Source organism: Bos javanicus, chromosome 19 (assembly GCF_032452875.1).
Source record: "Bos javanicus breed banteng chromosome 19, ARS-OSU_banteng_1.0, whole genome shotgun sequence".
NCBI lineage: Eukaryota > Metazoa > Chordata > Mammalia > Artiodactyla > Bovidae > Bos > Bos javanicus.
In genome coordinates, this window is record NC_083886.1 from 60,894,341 (window position 1) to 60,914,779 (window position 20,439).

The 20,439-nt window shown below is 42.0% G+C and overlaps 1 long non-coding RNA gene across 5 annotated transcripts in view; it reads left to right on the plus strand.

The window, feature by feature from the left end:
- The window catches only part of LOC133232955 (uncharacterized), a 450,067-nt gene that overhangs the window by 276,534 nt on the left and 153,094 nt on the right, over positions 1 to 20,439 (plus strand). For all 5 annotated transcript variants that reach the window (XR_009731534.1, XR_009731533.1, XR_009731527.1 and 2 more), the window contains exon 5: positions 4,110 to 4,169. This is a non-coding gene — a long non-coding RNA (uncharacterized LOC133232955). The remainder of the gene's footprint in view (positions 1 to 4,109; positions 4,170 to 20,439) is intronic.

A 20,439-nucleotide genomic window follows, 5' to 3' on the forward strand; every position in this document is an offset into this window, starting at 1 on the left:
TTCAGCAAAAAAATATATACAAATACCCAGATCAGAAAAAGATGCTCAACATCTTTAGTAAGTAGAGAAAATTAAAACCACAAAAGATTAAAACCACTTCCCACTCACTGAGCTTGCCATAATCGAAAGACAGAGAGTAGCAAGTGTGGGTGAAGATACAGAGAAACTGGAGCTCATACTCTGCTGGTGGGAATGCAGAATGGTGCAGCCACTTTGGAAAATGGTCTGGCAGTTTCTCAACAAGTTAAACAGAATTACCGTACGACTCGGAAATTCCACCTGTAGGAATCTACCCAAGAAACGTGAAACCATATGTTCACTCAAGGACATGTACATGGATGTTTATTACCAGTTCCTCGTTATAGCCGAGAGGTGGAAGCGGTGCAGATGAACATCTAGTGACGAGTGTTGTATATTCCTACAATGGAATAGTATTCAGCCATAAAGGGAGTGAGGCTCTGATAATGACACAGCATAGATTAATTTTGAAAATCCTACGCTCAGTGAAAGAAGCCCAAGTTGCGTGATTCCATTTTCGCAACTAGTTCAAAATCTTTTTATTATAGTTTCTACTGTATCCTTAACACTGAGCTAAGACCCGCAGGTAGGTTAATACAAATGGAACGTGAGATGGTCTCTGTCTTTGAAAACATTCCACATTCTTTTTCTTTTGCTGCCTGCTCCAGTGTGATCAGCAGGCCAGGGGCTTCTCTCGGCATGGAGTGTCTTGTCCATTTCCAGTTTCCCCACCCCCACAAACACAGGCAGAGGCATAAATGAGCTCAGTTCTACTCCATTTGGCTCTCAGTCTGAGAGCCCTGAGTAAATCTCACCGTTTGATCTTCTTTGGGTCAGTAATGATTGCACCCCTTTTCTCCATCAGACAAATTCAGAGAAAAGTCTTTGCTTTGTCCAAAGCTACCATATGCCATGGGCTTTCCAGGTGGTGTGTGGTAAAGTATCTGCCACCCGATGCAGGAGATGCAGGAGATGAGGGCTTAATACCTGGATCAGGAAGATCCCCTGGAGGAGGAAATGGCAACCCACTCCAGTATTCTTGCCTGGAGAATCCCACGGACAGAGGACCCTGGTGGGCTACAGTCCATGCGATTGCAAAGAGTTGGATATAACTTAATGACTAAACAGCAAAACAGGCAAAATGAGACATCCTTAAGGGAGCTGGTAGATAAGAAGATCTTATTTCAATCTCAAGTAAGAGCACAGACCAGACCTGGGCTAGATAGTAGATGGAAGGAAGGATTTCATAGGATAAATTTATCTCAGCCAGGCAAAACGAGGGCCAACTTTGGGTGAACAAAAGGTGCCCTTGGCTAACCTAGATATCATTAGCTGCATAGTTCTTATCAGGTGGATTATCACCAAACAGTCCAGAATATACGTTCAGAAAAAAATGTCCCGGGTCCTAAGTCAGGTGCCCAAATCACTTCAGGATAAATGGTCAAATCATACCAGCCACATGTCTGTGGGGGAACATCTGACCTGGGGCAAATGAATATGTGCCCTCTGTAAAACCATTCACACTAAAAACATGGAAATCAGTTAAGTTGAACAGAAAAAATGATTTTTTTAAATGAGGATGGTTTAAGAGACCTCTAGAGCAATATCCACAATGTGGAGGAGAAGAGGAGACGGGGTGGCAGCAAACTTAATTTGAAGAAATAATAACTGGAAACTTCCCCAGTATTTTCCCTCATGATTGTACGGTTAGAAAAAGAAGCAGACTGTGGGGTTCGTCAAAAGAGCTGATTTAAAAACCATGCTCATAGGATATTAGTATTTCCGGTTTATAGTGTTGGAGAGGAGTTGGTGGGGATGGCATTGCTGGAAAAATATTTTCCATACGACCCCAGGAGAAATGGCTTTGGTTTGAAAGGCCTCACAGTCAAATAGTGTATCGTGTTTATGGGATTTTAAAATTGTTATGGAGAAGAATTTTCAAAGTTGAATTAATGTATTTCTAGAGCTATAACAAATGGCCTTCATTTAAGTGGAAAGAAAACTTTTCTTTAAGAAATTAACTATAATGTGGAAAGTGAGGTCCCCAGTATGTGATGTGTTCAGAGAGTAAAACAGAAATGATGGAGAGCAAATATTTGTATTTTCCCGACATTCACAGGTTGAAATCCTAACCCCCGGTTGCTGGTATTAAGAAGGGTAGGGCCCTTGAGAGGTCATTAGGGCAGGAGGGCTCTGCCCTCATGTATGAGATTAGTGCCCTTATGAAGGAGACTCAGGAGAGTCGCTTCCCCTTTCTGCTAGATAAGACAGCGAAAAGATAGCCCTCTGTGAGCCAGCCAGCAGGCTCTCACCAGACACTTCAGATCTGCTGAAACCTTGGTCTTGAACCCGCCAGCCCCTAGAGCTGTGAGAATCAAATATGTGCTGTTTAAACTACCCAGTCTCAGAGAAGGCAATGGCACCCCACTCCAGTACTCTTGCCTGGAAAATCCCATGGATGGAGGAGCCTGGTAGGCTGCAGTCCATGGGGTTGCTAAGAGTCGGGCACGACTGAACGACTTCACTTTCACTTTTCACTTTCATGCATTGGAGAAGGAAATGGCAACCCACTCCAGTGCTCTTGCCTGGAGAATCCTGGGGACGGGGAACCTGATGGGCTGCCGTCTATGGGGTCGTACAGAGTCGGACACGACTGAAGTGACTTGGCAGCAGCAGCAGCAAGCTACCCAGTCTTTGGCGCTTTTTGCTATAGCAGCCTGCATGGACTAAGATAAAATAAGACAAAAGTGACATAAGAATCAACATAAGTATCAAGACAGAAGAGAACTGAAATGAAGAAGAGAGAAAGATTAAGATGGGAGCCGCTGGAGACAGGACAAGGGGGACGCTCAGGGTGCGTGAGTGACTCCAGGACTAGGGATGATCGGAATTAGCTGCTGCTTTAAATTATGGGCCTTAACCTCCCATGGAGCCAAAATCTGTGTGAAATCTACTTGCCACAGAAAGGCCATGCGTTTGGGGGGCAAGAAGAAAAACAGCTGAGTCTCATGTCTGGAGAAGAGGAAAGAAAAAGCCCACAGGAGATGAGATGCTAGCAAAATTAACTCAGATCAAAAGTTCAGCGGGGAAAAAAAATGAATTTGAATGTAGATATGACCATGAGAACATGAGACTCTGATATTTTGCAGAAATCTTGGGGAAAGTTAGGCACCTCCCCCAGGATGTGGAATCGGGGCCCAAGCCAATTTTATTTAAATCTCAGAGGACTGGGTGACCTTAGGTGACGTTGCATTACAGCTTCACTTCGCCTGGTGCAGAATACCTGATGCTTGTAGAGTTCTCTTTCCTTTTAATAAGCTTCCTGCTGATCCAGTCATAAGCTGGCGGCTGCAATGCTGAGACCACCTTGGAACACCACTCCTGGTGTGGATGTGGGAAGAGGCACTCGAAGGGGCTGCCGATTCTGGACTTGGGGTTTTCCTGAGTTGGAAGACTGGTTCCAAGTTATGGTCCCATTAGACGGAGCCCCGAGGAGTAGATGAATGTGCTGTCGTATCCAGTCACCTGCCGGCAGACCCCAGATAGAAGCGAAACAAGGAGCCCTCAGAATAACTAAGTTTATGGTGGTTGGCTGGAGTCGAGGCTTGAAAAAATAAATATCGCCTCCTTCCTTGGAATGTGCACTTCCAGTATGCCAGCTGATGAGACCGAAGAAATTCTTCTACTGGAAACATTCCTAGGCTGAAATCTCAGCGGTCAAAGAAAAGGATGTGTGTTTGTGAAGACTGAAGTCTGCCTTTATTTTGTGGGAACCAATGGTACCAGGATAGATAAGCCTAGTGGAAAACTTGATGAAAATGCTAGAGAAGTCTTCTGTAAAAGACTTTTGAGCATGGTTAATTAATTTCTTGAGGAGATGACTTCCTAAAACCTTTACAAATTATACAGTTCATCTAATCATTTGGTTTTGCCAGTCAAAAACAAAACAAAACAAAACAATTATACACTTGATTTTCCTTAGCTACAGGGAGTTCCTCAGGAGAATGAGGGGATGAAGTGAAATAGAACTTGGCTGAGGTTAAGTCTTCCACTGGAAAGTTAAAGAAATTTTTGTGTCTTTTTCTTCACAGTATAGAATGGCCCGTGTCTTATCTTCGTATGGCAGTACTTGGATGTACTCTTGAGTACTGGTAAGATTAATTTATATTTTAATGGAAGATAAGGTTCCTGCATATCAGAATGAGCCAAGCCTGATGTACTTTTAAAATTTGGCTCAGTGAAGGTCCAGGAAGATTTTAAAATTCAGCAGTAGTTGCTATTCAGAAGGTTGTTCTAGCACCACTGCCAGTAAAAACTCAAAGTGAAAGGTCTAATGTATCCATGCTGGATTTGAAAAAGTGTGCTTGGGGCAACAAGGCAATGACTTCTTGGTCTCTCTCTCGCTCTTGCTGACACATGCACACACTCGCCGCACCCCCCCGCCCCACAACATGTTTCAAAAGTGTCCTGAATTACTATTGACTGATGGACTGTCCTGACGTTGTAAGCAGAGTTCACTCAATTCATGCAAGCAGAAATATCTCTACCTCTTCACCTTCTCCTCACCTTGTGCAAATGCAAATAAAAAAGAATAATTTTTAATTTTGATACTCATTAGTGAAGTATAACCTCTTTGGGGAGGTGTAATTCAAGCTGCAAAATGCAAAAGGAAAGGAGAACTTGAGAGCTGTAGTCAGAAAATGTCATGTCGAAGCTAAGGAGTACCCGGTGAGGCTACTGGAAGAAGCATCTTCCAGTGAGATGACAGGTGGCTCTGAGGGACAGCAGAAGCTGGGATCCGCTTGGGCTTCCCTGGGGGCTCAGAGGGTAAAGAATCCACCTGCAGTGCAGGAGACCCGGGTTCGATCCCTGGCTGGGAAGGTCCCCTGGAGAAGGGCATGGAGACCTACTCTGGTATTCTTGCCTGGAGAATCCCGTGGGCAGAAGGGTCCACTGTGCCAGGCTCACCCGATTGTTACTTGGGTGGTTTCTTCCATAATGACCCCTCAAAGAACTGTCACGTGGATGGCCCTATCAAACACTGAGGACTCAAAGAGACAGATAATAGCTACCATAAACTCATGCTGAGCACGTTAAAAATATGTACGTAACTGAATTTTTTCTGCCCTGTGGAGCAAATGTCATTATTCCTGCTTTACAGATAGATGACTAATGAGCTAGATGGAATGACTTTTTCCTTTCCACTTGGTATAATTGAAGGAGAATGAGTTTACAAAAGATAAGACTCGTCTTTATCTTTCCCCTGACCCGGAATGTAAGAGAAGCCACCCGTTGTAAATTTATGGAAGGAGAAACTCTGTTGAATGTGACCTTAGACATGGGTGCTCCTCTGTGAAGATGAAGCCTGAGTTCTTCCTGGGAGCTCCCTGGACTCTGTGTGCTTTCGGTGGTATATGTGATGGAAGTATCAGGCTCTCTCCACTCTCTTCCTTCCAAGCACAGTCAGACTTAGCGTCTTCTCAGCCTAGTGCAGAGGGAAGAAGCACGAGACTGGAAAAAAAATGAGGTTTTTGCTGAAAACGCCCTGAGACTTAAGCCTTGCACTAATATTTACTTACTGTAAAGACTGTTGCCAGTTGTTTCAACCATCATAAACTCATACGTAAATTTGGGCATTTCATTTAGATTAGAGATAATGTATACAAAGTGCTTCTTATATAGTGAGCACTCTGCACGTGGAAGCTTTTTTTTTTAAGGTCTTATTTTAGCTTTTAAAAGATTTTTTATTTAGTTTTATTTTAGTTAGAGAAGTTTTCCAAAGGGCTTTCTTGTCCATTGTGGTAGAATTAAATGGACTTGCTTTAACTGTTCATTATGGACCAAGAGTCTGCAAATTTATCCAGGAACTTCTTGACTCAACCTCTATCCATCCTTCAGCTGGTCCCTGCACCTGGAGTGATCACTTTTTGTATCTTCACCTAATCTGTTCGGTGCACTTCCCATCACCTCTCCAAAACTAGACCACTAAAGCTAGGCTTTCCGGATTTGATGCCAAATCTGTGTTTGAGCCCGTCTAGCTTTGTAATGGGCTTCCCCGGTGACTCAGTGGTAAAGGACCCGCCTGCCAACGCAGAAGACACAGGTTCGATCCCTGAGTTGAGAAGATCCCCCGGAGAAGGGAATGGCAATCCACTCTAATATTCTTGCCTGGAGAATCCTGTGGACAGAGGAGCCTGGTGGGCTACAGTCCATGGGCTTCAAAGAGTCAGACACGACTGAGAGACTAAACAACAGCAAGCCTTGTAGTGCCATCGTTTCCATGTGCATCTCGCCCGATCCCTAATCTTTAGTCTGTTCTCTAGAGTACTTCTCAGGATGCCTTGTCCTCCTGTGCCAGGAGATCTTTCTTTATGAGATCAAGGACAACGTGAGGTTTGATCATTAACATCTATGCCAACTTTCGCTTCTTCATGTCTCCACCACTTGAAGTCTGTTCCCTGGAGCTCTTAAAACTCTCTTGTTACTGTTTGATGTTGTTTAAAGTTTAGATGGGTTTGTGGTAACCAGACGGCTTTCCAGGTTTCTACTTAAGCATACCGGGGCAATTTTTTGGGAAAATAGCCTATGAATTTTCAGTCATGGTGTAGGTTTCTGAAGGCTTTTCAGTTGTACCCATATAAAAATGGAGTTCTAGTACACAGACTGCTCTGAGATGCAATGTGAAAATGGGCTCTGAGTACTTGATGCCAGCTCAGGATATTATAACACCTCCCTTCATTTTACATGGTTAGGGCCAATATTTTATAATTAACTCTTAATTGGAAATAAATCTAAAGCGTGTAATGCTCTTACATATTTTTAAGCAACTTTTTTTCTGATTATAAAAGGAATGAATACATATTATAAACCATTTAAAGTAAAAAGCACAGACAAAAGTAAAACCACTCATAACCCGCCTTTTGGATGTCTTGCGCTGTCTGTCACCCCCTGCTGTCATCTATGCGCTCAGGTGTTTTAAAAAGAGGGTCTTGAGTACGCATTTTGTTTTAAAATTTGCCTTATTAGCTTTTGACATATAATTTACGTAGGTAAAGTTCTCAATTTAAATATTGTAAATAGTAAAAAATAATTAGTAAAATCATCCATATTAAATGTACAGTTTTTGAGTTTTGTCAGATGCACATTCTTATATCCACCACCACAGTCATGATATAGAGTGGTTTCATCAGCCCCAACTATTCCAGAATATTCCTCATATATATATTTGCAGTAAATTCCCTCCCCTACCCATGGCCCCTAACAACAACTGATCTGTGTTCTTAATTTCCTTTTTGGGTTGTTCATGGCTGGTATATAGAAGCACAGCTGATTTTTGCATCTTGATCTCATACCCTGCAACTTTGCTGAGTTCATCTATTAGCTTTGATGTTTTCTTTGTTTGATGGATTCGTTGGGATTTTCTTTGTATAGGATCATGTCATCTGTTAATAGAGAGTTTCACTTCTTTATTTCAATTTGGATGCCTGTTTTTCCCTTGCCTGATTGCTCTGATTAGAAGTTCCCATATACCATTGAAAGGCAATGGTGCAAGCAGGCATCCTTGCCTTATCCCTGATCTCAGGAGGAAAGCTTTAATCTTTCCCTGTTGAATAAGATGCTGCTTATGTGCTTCCCTGGTGGCTCAGAGAGTAAAGAATCCGCCTGCAATGCAGGAGACCTGGGTTTGATCCCTGGGTTGAGAAGATCCCCTGAAGGAGAGCACGGCAACCCACTCCAGTATTCTTGCCTGGAGAATCCCACGGACAGAGGGGCCTGGCAAGCTGCCATCCATAGGGTCACAAAGAGTCGGACACGACTGAATGACTAAGCACAGCACGTGTGTTTTTCATAGATGCCATTTATTATATAGAGGGTTTTCCCTTCAATTCCTAGTTTTATGAATTTTGGGGGTCATGAAATGGTGTTGGATTTTGTCTAAATGCTTTTTCTACATCAATTGAGATGGTCCTGTTTGTTCCATTCATTCTATTAATATGGTGTAACATCTATTTCTGCTTTATTGACTATGCCAAAGCCTTTGACTGTGTGGATCACAATAAACTGTGGAAAATTCTGAAAGAGATGGGAATACCAGACCATGTGACCTGCCTCTTGAGAAATCTGTATGCAGGTCAGGAAGCAACAGTTAGAACTGGACATGGAACAACAGACTGGTTCCAAATAGGAAAAGGAGTACATCAAGGCTGTATATTGTCACCCTGCTTATTTAACTTCTATGCAGAGTACATCATGAGAAACGCTGGGCTGGAAGAAACACAAGCTGGAATCAAGATTGCTGGGAGAAATATCAATAACCTCAGATATGCAGATCACACCACCCTTATGGCAGAAAGTGAAGAGGAACTCAAAAGCCTCTTGATGAAAGTGAAAGTTGAGAGTGAAAAAGTTGGCTTAAAGCTCAACATTCAGAAAACAAAGATCATGGCATCTGGTCCCATCACTTCATGGGAAATAGATGGGGAAACAGTGGAAACAGTGTCAGACTTTACTTTTCTGGGCTCCAAAATCACTGCAGATGGTGACTGCAGCCATGAAATTAAAAGACACTTACTCCTTGGAAGGAAAGTTATGACCAACCTAGATAGCATATTCAAAAGCAGAGACATTACTTTGCCAACAAAGGTCCATCTAGTCAAGGCTATGGTTTTTCCTGTGGTCATGTATGGATGTGAGAGTTGGACTATGAAGAAGGCTGAGTGCTGAAGAATTGATGCTTTTGAACTGTGGTGTTGGAGAAGACTCTTGAGAGTCCCATGGACTGCAAGGAGATCCAGCCAGTCCTTTCTGAAGGAGATCAGCCCTGGGATTTCTTTGGAAGGAATGATGCTAAAGCTGAAACTCCAGTACTTTGGCCACCTCATGCGAAGAGTTGACTCATTGGAAAAGACTCTGATGCTGGGAGGGATTGGGGGCAAGAGGAGAAGGGGACGACAGAGGATGAGATGGCTGGATGGCATCACTGACTCGATGGACATGAGTCTGAGTGAACTCCTGGAGTTGGTGATGGACAGGGAGGCCTGGCGTGCTGCGATTCATGGGGTCGCAAAGAGTCGGACATGACTGAGCGACTGATCTGATCTGATCTGATTACATTGATTTTCTTATGTTGAACTACCTTTGCATTCATGGGATAAATCCTACTTGGTAATGTTGTATAATTCTTTCAATATGATATTGGGCTTAGATTGCTAATATTTTATTGAAGATTTTTTCATTGATAATCATAAGGAATATTGATCTGTATGCTTATAGTTTTCATCAAATTTAACAAAAATTTGGGCATTATTCCATCAAATTTTTTTTTCTGTCCCTGCCATCAGCCACCTTCTCTCTTTCTTGTCATTCTAGTTACACATTTGTGATGGCATTTCTTTTTTCTCTCTGATTTTGGTTGTTTTTGTTGCTCTAATTTGTTGTTCAATCACCAAGTCGTGTCCCAACTCTTTGTGACCCTGTGGACTACAGCACACTGGGCTTCCCTGTCCTTCATCATCTCCTGGAGTTTGCTATGACTTTAAGTTTACTTTTTTAATCTTCAGCATTTAAAGTGCCATTAATGTTATCCAATGCATTTTAAAACAGATTTCTTCAGAATAGTTTTATATAGAGAGAAAACTTGTAAAGATAGTACTGAAAGTTCTGACATACCCCCCAAATTCAATTTCTTTTATTATTCAGTTCAGTTCAGTTCAGTCGCTCAGTCGTGTCCGACTCTTTGTGACCCCATGGACCGCAGCACGCCAGGCCCCCCTGTCCATCACCACCTCCTGGAGTTCACTCAAACTCATGTCCATTGAGTTGGTGATGCCATCCAGCCATCTCACCCTCTGTCGTCCCCTTCTCTTCCCGCCTTCAATCTTCTATTATTAGCATCGTGTATTTAATGGTGTGTTTGTTATCACTACTGACCCAGTATCGATACATTCTCATTAACCGAAGTCTGTGCTCCATTCAGGTTTCCTTGTTTTTACCTCGTGCACTTTTCCTGTTTCCGGATCCCACCCAGAATCCCACATCATATTTACTTGTCATGTATCCTTAGGCTCCTCTGGCCTGTGACAGTTTCTCAGAGTTCTCTTGTTTTTCGATGACCTCAATGCTTCTCAGATTATTTTGTTCAATTCCCCTCTCTTAGAATTTTTCTGTTGTTGTTCTCATGATTACACTGGGGATATGCATTTTGGGGAGGAAGCCCACAGAGATAACTTTTTATTTTTATCACGTCAAGAGTATATCCTATAACATAATTTGTTATTCTTCACGTTGACCTTGGTCACCTCACAGAGATAGCAGTTGTCAGGTTCTTCTCAGTAAAGTTACTCCTTGCCTCCCTTTTGCCTGCTGTATTTCTGTAGAATGAGGTCATTGCGTGCAGCCCGTGTTCAGGCAGCGGGGGGTTGTTCTACCTTCCTTGAGATGGATTATCTGTGTAAGTTATTTGGAATTTTTCTACACATGGGAGATTCGTCTGTTCCTCCCACTTCATTCATTCATTTAATTATCCAATTATTTATATTATGAATATTTGTTTTATTCTTTGTGTTATAATCAATACTACGTATTTTCTTGCTTACACTGACGACTCAGACAGTAATGAATCAGCCTGCAAGGCAGGAGACCCAGGTTCAGTCCCTGAGCTGGGAAGATCCCCTGGAGAAGGGTATGGCAACTCACTCCAATTTTATTGCCTGGAGTATTCCATGGACAGAGGAGCCTGGCGGACTGCAGTCCATTGGATTGCAGAGTGGGACACGACTGAGTAAATAACAACAGCAAATTCCTGTTTTAGCCATTGAAAGCTCTTTAAGTGCGTCCCAGCGTCTCTCTAACACACCCCCGTCAACGTTATTGTTGACTTTCTTTGCACTTCTTTTCTTTCTGCCGGTACAGGGTGCTCCAGGCGTACCTTGTGTATTTCCTTCCCCAGTCATAGGACTAGCCTTTCCCCTAAGGAGTCTTAGTCTCCTTTATTGAAGTATAACATATTAGAAACAAGATCTGGGTGCCTTGGATTTAAAACATCCAAAGTGTTCTTAATTCATATTAATATATTTTATTTTAAAAATCTCTATGAATGTCCTTTGGGTTCTCTTTTTTATAATTCACTTTTTTGCCTCTCATAATGATCATGTTTTCCTCCATATTCTTGAACAAGTCAAATATCTATATGTTGTATGTACGTATGCTCAATTAATCAGGTGTGTTTGACTCTTTGTGATCCCTTGTATTGCAGCCTACCAGGCTTCTCTACCCATAGAATTTTCTAGGCAAGAATATTAGTGTGGGTTGTCATTTTCTCCTTCAAGGGATCTTCCTGATCCAAGGATCAAACCTGCATCTCTTGACTCTCCTGCATTGGCAGGCAGGTTCTTTACCACTGAGCCCCCTGAGGAGCCCTAAGAATCTACATAACAGCTGTTTTATCCCATGTAATAGGAAGTCGCTCTGCTCTGTGGAAACGTACACTATTCCCCCGCCAAGTGTGGACTGTGGGAATTGCTCTGCCCACCGTGTTCAGTATCTCCTCCACTTGCTTTTGCTGGCTTTCTCGCCCATGCGCACAGATTAGTGATCAAAGCCCGAGAGCACCCTCCTGCAGAGCTCCGGGGGTGCCTGTGCACAGCCCTGCCCTCCCTTCCTTGGCTCCCTTGAGTCTGCTCTCTGTTCCCTGGGGTCACTGGCTCTCTCTGGTCTCCCTTCCTTGCAGTGCAGTGTGGAAACGGCCCTGAAGCAGTCATGGGGACCGCGTGGGGACTGACTGTTTACTCCCCGTCTCTCAAGGACCGTGCTTCTGTGGTGCCACTTGTTCCTATCTGACAACCTCGTTTCGTGTGTTTTGTCTGATTTTCTCGTTGCTTATCGTGAAAGAGTGAATCCAGCCCTTGTTATTCCATATTCGCTGGGAGGGAAAGTCAATAAACTATTTTAAATATAAATACAAATTATGAGCACTTTCCATGTCGTTAAATATTCTTGTGAAATATGATTTTAATTACTGCACATATTTCCATCATACACCTGGCTCAACTATTTTCTCATCTGGCCCTTAGCCTTTGAACTTTGGTTATGGTGTTTTTTTCATAAGCAAAAATTCATGTATAGACAAACATAACAGTTTTTATTTAATGGTTTCAGATTTTGTGTTTGTGATGAGAAAGGCAAGATAAATATTTGCCTGTTCCTTTTTATTCTGCTTGGTTTTGTGATTTTATTTTTTACATTAAATTCATTAATCCATCTGGGGTTTATTTTCATATATGATGTGAGGTAATGATCTGCATTTTTAAAAAAATAATAAAAACCTGAATATTTAGAAAGGAGCATTAGAAAGATAAACGCCACACCCAGTTTCCATTTTTTTTTTTTTTCCTTTTCTCTCCTTCTGGAACTCCAGTAACATACACTTTAGGTCATTTTTCCTTATTGCCCACATGTCTTTTATGCTCCTTATTATTTATTTAGTTTTTAAAATTTTCTTTTTCTCTCTCTTCTTTGATCTGGGTTTTCTTTTTTTTGCTGATCAGTTTTCTGTTTTCCTACCTCTACTTCTGCTTTAACACATCAGCTTTTGAACCCTTCCACTGAAGTATGTATTTATTGTCACCTTTTCTCTATATATAACTCTAGGAGAATGTGGTTCATTTTTCATATAGTTCAGCTCTTCAGTGAAATTCTCCATCTTCCCATCTATTTTCTTGGACACCCTAGTCAGAGTTATTATAAAGCAGGGGCGTGATAACTCAGTCTGTATCATCAAAATGCCTTGTTTGTCTTTGTTTTCCCCTTCCCTTTCCTTCTGGCTGTTTGCTCTCATTTGCCAGTATTCATGGCGATGTGGGATGAAAAGCTAGGCATTTTACACTGAGAAGCGTACAGGCTCTAGGTTAACTCTCCCAGAGTAGCTTTGATTTTCTAGCCGTTGATGTAGGAAGACCACCTTCATGCAGTGAGGTATGGAGATGACCCGGGGCTCTGCTTCAGCTCCGTGAGGACTGATTCCTGCTGCCCTCACGTTGGGACACATCCCTGCGGGGTTTGCCCCTGCGCACCTACTGTACCCGGGCCCTCCTCCCTGCCCACCCCTGGGCGCTTCATCGCCGTCTCCACGGTCCTAAGTGGCCGCGCCCGCCACGCCGACACCGCGCTGCCTCTCCCTGCCTATCCCGTCCTCGCGCTCGCATCTCGCCTTCCCGTTGCTGTTGTTGGACAGACAGGCTCGGTCCTGCCGTCCATCCGCGGTGAGAGCTCTCTCCTTCCATCCTAGGGCCCAGCTTAAATGTCGCATCTGCAGAGCACTCCGCCCTCCCATTCTCGCCCTCACCAACCTTTCTGGTTTCTTCAAGGCATTAAAAATCATGTGCTTCTTTTCTCTTGTTTGTTGTTTTTGTAATTTTCCGTTTCTTCCCTGAAGTAGACCCTGAGCTCCATGGAGGCAGAGTCCTCATCTGGGTCCTGTCCACTAGAGCAGCCACTGGACACATAGGGCTACTGAGCTCTTGAAACGCGGCCAGTCCAAGTGAGCATGCAAATATAAAACACCCAATGGGTTTTGGAGACCTAACAGATGTATAATAATGTAAAATCTATTAATATTTTTATATTAAAATATTAATATATTTTATGATTATGTTACGATTTGGATATATGAGGCTAAAAATATGTTGCTGAAATTAATTTTAATGAGGCTGTTAAAAATTTTGGAATATGTATATGGCTCACATTTGTGTCTGGCTTTTTTTCTATCACACAGGAAATAGGCACTCTGTTTTTAGCCTCTTCCTTGTTTTCTTATGCTAGAAGCTGAAAAAATACAGTATTTTCTTATTGGTCCAAATTTCTGAACTATTACTAAAAAGAAACTATTGAGGATGTAGGTTTTATACTTTAAATGGTCTTAAACTTCAGTGTCTTTATTTGTGGATTTCTTTAATGTTTCTCGAAAACTGTTCAGTTTTTGTTTTTGTTTGTTTTTTTTTTTTGTAATTTTCCTATTTAGGGTATCAACTCTGGCTTTTTTCAAGGCAAACCTGTCTTGAAATTTATCTCTTGATTGGTATAAAGCTTCTATGTGTCATATAACCTAAAAACAAAGGTGTTTGGATCTTGGTATCTTAAGAACAAGTAGGCATTGGCTAAGAATGAAGCTCTAGGAAGAGTAGAGATTTTGAAATTTTGTGACATCTAGTATTTGGATTGACAGAGGCTTCCTCAGCGGTTCAGTGGTAAAGAATCCACCTGCCAGGGCAGGAACCACAGGAGCCGTGGATTTGATCCCTGAGTCAGGAAGATCCCCTGGAGAAGGAAATAGCAACCCACTCCAGTATTCTTGCCTGGAGAATCCCATGGACAGAGGAGCCTGGCGGGCTACAGTCCATGGGGTTTCGGGGAGTCAGACATGGCTGAGTGAGCACACACCACACACACGAGGTCTCTTGATCTTTCATTTTGTTGAATCTGTGACCTGTGTTTTCGAGACAATGTGTTAGTAGGCTAAGACCCTTAAAATATATCCTGTTGGAGAGGTGTAACTTTTTAAAGAAACAATGATAATAATGATGATGACGATGATGGAGAACTCATGAAAGATATAATGTAAGGATTCTTTTATTCCTTGTGAGACCCTCAAAATTATGAACCTGCTTTTGGATTTTCTTTGGCTGCAAATTTCTTGATTGTGTTTTGATAAAGTGTTGTGAATTCACTGATTAAACAAGCAACTTTCAATTCTGGAAACATGATTCATTGAGTCAACATATAGAGAAATAGTTACACCAGCAAGCATCAAACACCCACGTGAATGGACAGGCACATGCATGAAAACTAAGGAATATTTTAGAAAGCAGCTTCAATACTTAACAGTTTAGTTAAAGGCAGTGGGGCACATAAGCTGTGATTTTATTTTTTTTTAAGATTTTTCAGGAAATGGAAAAGAATGGCAAATCACACCCATCAAGTTCCAGTTACCCAACACACTTATTCTCGGGACTAAAACGAGACCTTTTATACTTGGAATGACTTTTAGCTTCTCTGGCCTAAACTTTTCCTTATTATTTATTTCTAATGAGAAATGGTTTTGAATGGCTGTTTGGACGTATGCTGCATGGCAGTAATATGACTTTTTCTACCTGAGGAAAGGACAAAGTTAAAAAAAATCTTAGTCACAAATCACAAAATTCATTTGCTGGTTCATAGATAATTATCACAACGGCTGCTAAATATTTAAAAGCTATAAACATTGTCCAAAATGTTTATTTATAGGAAATTTATTAGGTAAAGATAGGGCTTGGGGATCAAGTAAGAAAATATTTTCTCACTATTTTAAGGTCCTAGTTCGTCCCACGAAATGAAATTAGGAAGATTGTAAAAATAACAGCATCTATTTAAAAACACTGAAGAATTTTAATCTTTAAAAGGGGGCTCAGATTTTGATTAACGTGAGAGTTGGGCCGGTTCTAATTTCAACTGGGAAAATACAACCCAATTAGAAAAAGTCTAAGAGCAAGGTGTGAAATAATTGGAACTTTGAAATAACAAATCAAGCCAGGGAGGCTGTGCAAAGAGTTAGTCTTTAGCAAGACCACAAATTATCAGGGTATCAGGATGTCTGCCCAGGGCCCCAGAACGCTGTTTAAGATGAAAATAACTTGAAGGCAAAGTCTTCAGAGAAAGAAAAAAGTTTGAAACTTGAAAACTAATTGCTTTTAATTCATGGGTTAGAAGGCTGACTGACCAAACACATTTACCAGCCAACAGCTCTACTTTTTTAAAAATTAATTTATTTATTTTAATTGGAGGCTGATTACTTTAAAATATCGTGGTGGTTTTTGCTATACACTGACATGAATCAGATATGGGTGTACATATGTCCCCCATCCTGAACCCCCCTCCCACCTCTCTCCCTACCCCATCCCTCAGGGTCATCCCAGTGCACCAGCCCCGAGCACCCTGTCTCATGCTATAAGAAACCAAACCTTCTCTTCTTGAGATTACCTCCGTTAGCTGCGTGCGTTAGACACGGCCATGCGCTGCTATTATGACATTCAACAGAAGGCTCTGAGTGTTTCTAAGTGAAGACATGGGGCCTTAAGACCAACCTACTTAGTTTAAGGTTCTGGGAATTTTTAGAATTCAGAGATAATTGAAAGGACACTTCTTTGTTACTGCTGAAGTTTATCCTGAACGACTGCTCTCATTTCTTTAGCGTGTGACGTCTCACCATACTTATAAGGGACCTTCTTCATGTCTATCTGTTTAAGAATCAATAAGCCCTGTTTATAGACTGTCCTCCATAAAATTTCTGAAGGGTTGGCACAAAAAGTGGGAAGTCTTTAGTGAAAGGCTTTCTTCTCAACTAGCCAGCACACTCTGTCTTTGGAAGCGTGTTTGGCTGCAGTTAGCAGTGTACCCTACGAAGAGCAGTTCTGTTCTTCTCACATAACAAGCAGGTGGGACTGATCCCCTGGTTCTACGAAAATCACCCAAACCCTGCGTGCTGTCTCTCCCTGCTCTACTGAATTAAATGTCCTTCATCTGGCCTCTTGGCCATCACACGGCTCTAAGACACAGGAGAAGAGAAGGAGGCCACGTGGGTCAGCCCTGTTTATGGTTCACCACCAGCTTTCTCCTCCGTCCCCTCCACCAGTGCTCTCCATGCCACTGACAGCACTGGGCAACACGGCCACCCTGGCTACAAGGAAGGTGGTCAACAGAAGCAAGGTTAAAGAGCTGGCTGAGCCCACAAGGCTGACTGCAGGCACATGCGGCTGGGACTAAACGTAACATGTATTAGCAAGCGAGCAAGAGACACTGAACACTGAGTGGTTTCCACACACACAGCCTGATATGAGTAATGCATTCTCGAAAATGGTGTGTGCTATGTAATTTTAAATTTACCCTCTTTCAAAGCACCTTTTCCAATTTCGTTACAAATTGATGTTTCAGATATATTGAGTAGAAGATATTTTGACTAAGCCATCAAAGTATTGATGTGGATAAAGAAGAGAGTCTTCACAGTAGGAATTACAGCTCTCTGGTCTTCTGTTGTATATAATCACTTCAGTAACCAGATGTTTCTTTATAGTCCAACTCCACATCCATACATTACTACTGGAAAAGCTTTGACCGGATGGAGAAAGAAAGCTGAGCATGGAAGAATTGATGCTTTTGAACTGTGGTGTTGGAAAAGACTCTTGGAGAGTCCCTTGGACTGCAAGGAGATCAAACTAGTCAATCATCAAGGAAATCAGTCCTGAATTTTCATTGGAAGGACTGATGTTGAAGCCGAAACTCCAGTACTTTGGCTACCTGATGCAAAGAGCTGACTCATTTGAAAAGACCCTGATGCTGGCAAAGATTGAGGGCAGGAGGAGAAGGGGACGACAGAGGATGAGATGGTTGGATGGCATCACTGACTCAATGGACATGAGTTTGAGCAAGCTCCAGAAGTTGGTGATGGACAGGGGAGCCTGGCGTGCTGCAGTCCATGGGGTCGCAAAGAGTCAGATACGACTGAGCAACTGAACTGAACGTTTGGTAAACTCTGCCTGGCTATTTGAAGGATGACCTTTCACGTAAATCTCCTGAAGTCTTTTAAAGAGAAATACATTGAGAAAGAACCTGTCATATTATCCCATCTCTCAGAATTGGCATGCCAGAGATGTTCTTTGAGTCTTCATAGCAACGCTTATCACATTCTCCCATGGGTTGCACATGTCCACTGCTCCTGCCAGGAAGATGCTCTGCTCCAGTCTCATCTGTTAAACTCTGCTAGTAAAAATGGTGATGGAACAGGGACTTGTCTTCTTCATTTATGAGTCCTTCTCAGTCTTTAGAAGAATAAAATGCACCTAGAAATACTCAATAATTTTCTTAAATGAATGAATAAATTTCTGGCAGAATTTGCCAACAAAGAAAGTTTTAATCAAGCAATTTGAAATATCTGGGTAAAGATTGAAACACAACTCATTTTATAAAGTATGATATTTATAATAAAAACATTTATTAGCTCCCATTATAGAGGGCCTGATAGTCAAATGTGTGTGTGTATGTGTTTTAAATGCAATGAAAAGGAAGAATAACTTCCTAAGAATTTATTTGTTTTATTGCTTCAGCTGTTTTCTGTATTTGAGATTCCAAAATAGGTACCAGGAAGCAGAAGGAAGAAAACCCCCTGGGCCTATCCCCAGATGTCAAGTTGTCTGAAATGCAGATGCATCAGAGCGCAGCCTCCTGGCCCTGGCCCCTCACTCCATTCTGCAACCTAATAGGGGCCCCAGGCCCAGAGCAGAGGGAGCCATCTCCAGCCTTAATGGAAATGGTACTGGCGGTTGGTCAGTATGAAAAGAAAAAAAATACAGTTCTGTGCACTGGGTACCATCCTGAACTCTAAGGTACTTTGTGTAATGAAAAGAGAACTGAAAAAACGGAAGGAAAAACAAGTCTACTCGATACACGGTGTCGGGAATATCAGGCAACCGTTGGTGAGGGGTGGGGGAGGGGCAGTGAGCATACAGGGGTCAGACCAGGCGTCTTACCCCAAATGTATCCAGAGGGAGCGAAACTGGTATGTATGTATCAGCACAGAAAATGACACAGAAGCATTGCATCAATTATCTAAGCGTGGAAATAGCGTATCAATTCTGTACAATTTTAAAAAGTGTAAAAAAGCCAACCACTTGGTTACAGAAAAGCTTTAACAAATTCTTAGAAAAATGCCATTGAGAAAGTGAAAAGCTGAGTGATAACTTGGGAAATATGTATATGTAAAACATGCCAGAGACAAAGGTTTAATGTCTCTAACAGTTCAGTAAAAACGATATTCGGATTTTCCTGTATTGCTTTGTATGTTCATATGCTTTGTCCATTTCGCTAGGTTTCTAAAAATAAATGTTTATTTGAGAGCTATGCCTGGACATCTGAACACTGGTTTATAATTTATGATAACAAAATACTGGAAATAATTGCAGTATCTATAAATAGATCGGCTAAAGAAATTATGACAGTTTAGAAAAAAACACAGAAAAGAGCTTTCATACAGTAAAAAACATAGGAGCTCAGAAGACCGTCTTTGTTGTTATACATTGCTGTCTATGAGATATTAAATGAGAAAAAGCTGAAGACATACGTGTGCATCTAGTATTCCTGGTGTGCCACATTTGTGCAAAAAGTACTTACTCATATCTGCTTCTAAAGACATATATCTCTGGGGGAAAACTCAGAAAAAAACAGTTAAGGAAACTCGGTGCCTGGTGACAGTTGAGAGAGACTGTACCCGTCATCAGACACGTTAATAATTTTGCAGCTAAACGTATGAGTAGTCACAATGAGCAAAAAAGGTAAGACTACAGGCACGCTCATTTGCCTGCATGTCACTTTACTGGGCTTTAGAGCCTGCCTTTTTTAATGAACTGAAGGTTTGTAGCAACCCCACCTCTGCAATCTATCAGCATTTTCCCAACAGCGTTTGCCACATCTTGTCTCTGTGTTATAGTTCAGTAGTTCTCACGATGTTTCAAACTATCTCATCATCCTTATATTTGTTTTGGCGATCTGTGATCAGTGTTTTTTTTTTTTTTTTTTTTTATCAGTGGTCTTTGATGTTATTAATACTATTGTAATTGTTTTGGGTCGCCATGAACCACGCTGGTACAAGATGGCACACTTAACCAAGAAACATTAATGTGTTCTGACTGCTCCACCAGTCTGTAGCTCACCCATCTCTCTCCCTCTCCTCAGAGTTCCCTATTCCCCTGAGACACAGTGATCCTGAACTTGGCCAGTTAATAACCCCGCAGTGGTAGTGTTGTTGTTGAAAGTTAAAGTCACTCAATTGTGTCTGACTCTTTGCGGACTCTATAGTCCATGGAATTCTCCAGGCCAGAACACTAGAGTGGGTAGCCTTTCCCTTCTCCAGGGGATCTTCCCAACCCAGGGATCAAAGCCAGGTCTCCCGCATTGCAGGTGGATTCTTTACCAGCTGAGCCACCAGGGAAGCCCAAGAATACTGGAGTGGGTAGCCTATCCCTTCTTCAGTGGATCTTCCCGGCCCAGAAATTGAACCGGGGTCTCCTGCATTGCAGGTGGATTCTTTACCAGCTGAGTCACCAGGGAAGCCTTGGTTGTTGCTGGTGGTTAATAATTAAATTATTAAGCAAAGGCTCAGCTAGACATTCCTCTGTAGCATTCAGGTGGTAGTGTGTTGAAAGCAGGATGGTTAAGAATGGAGTATGTGTAACTGGAGGATTTTATCTTGAAAACTGGCAACTCAAACCTAGAGATAATGCTCTGCCCACGCCCTCAGAACTGATAGAGAATGCAAGAGACACCTCAGCCTCCTGCCATTTGAAGCAGAAGGTTTTAAATTTCACAAAGGCGATACGGTGCCTTTCCTGACTATTACAT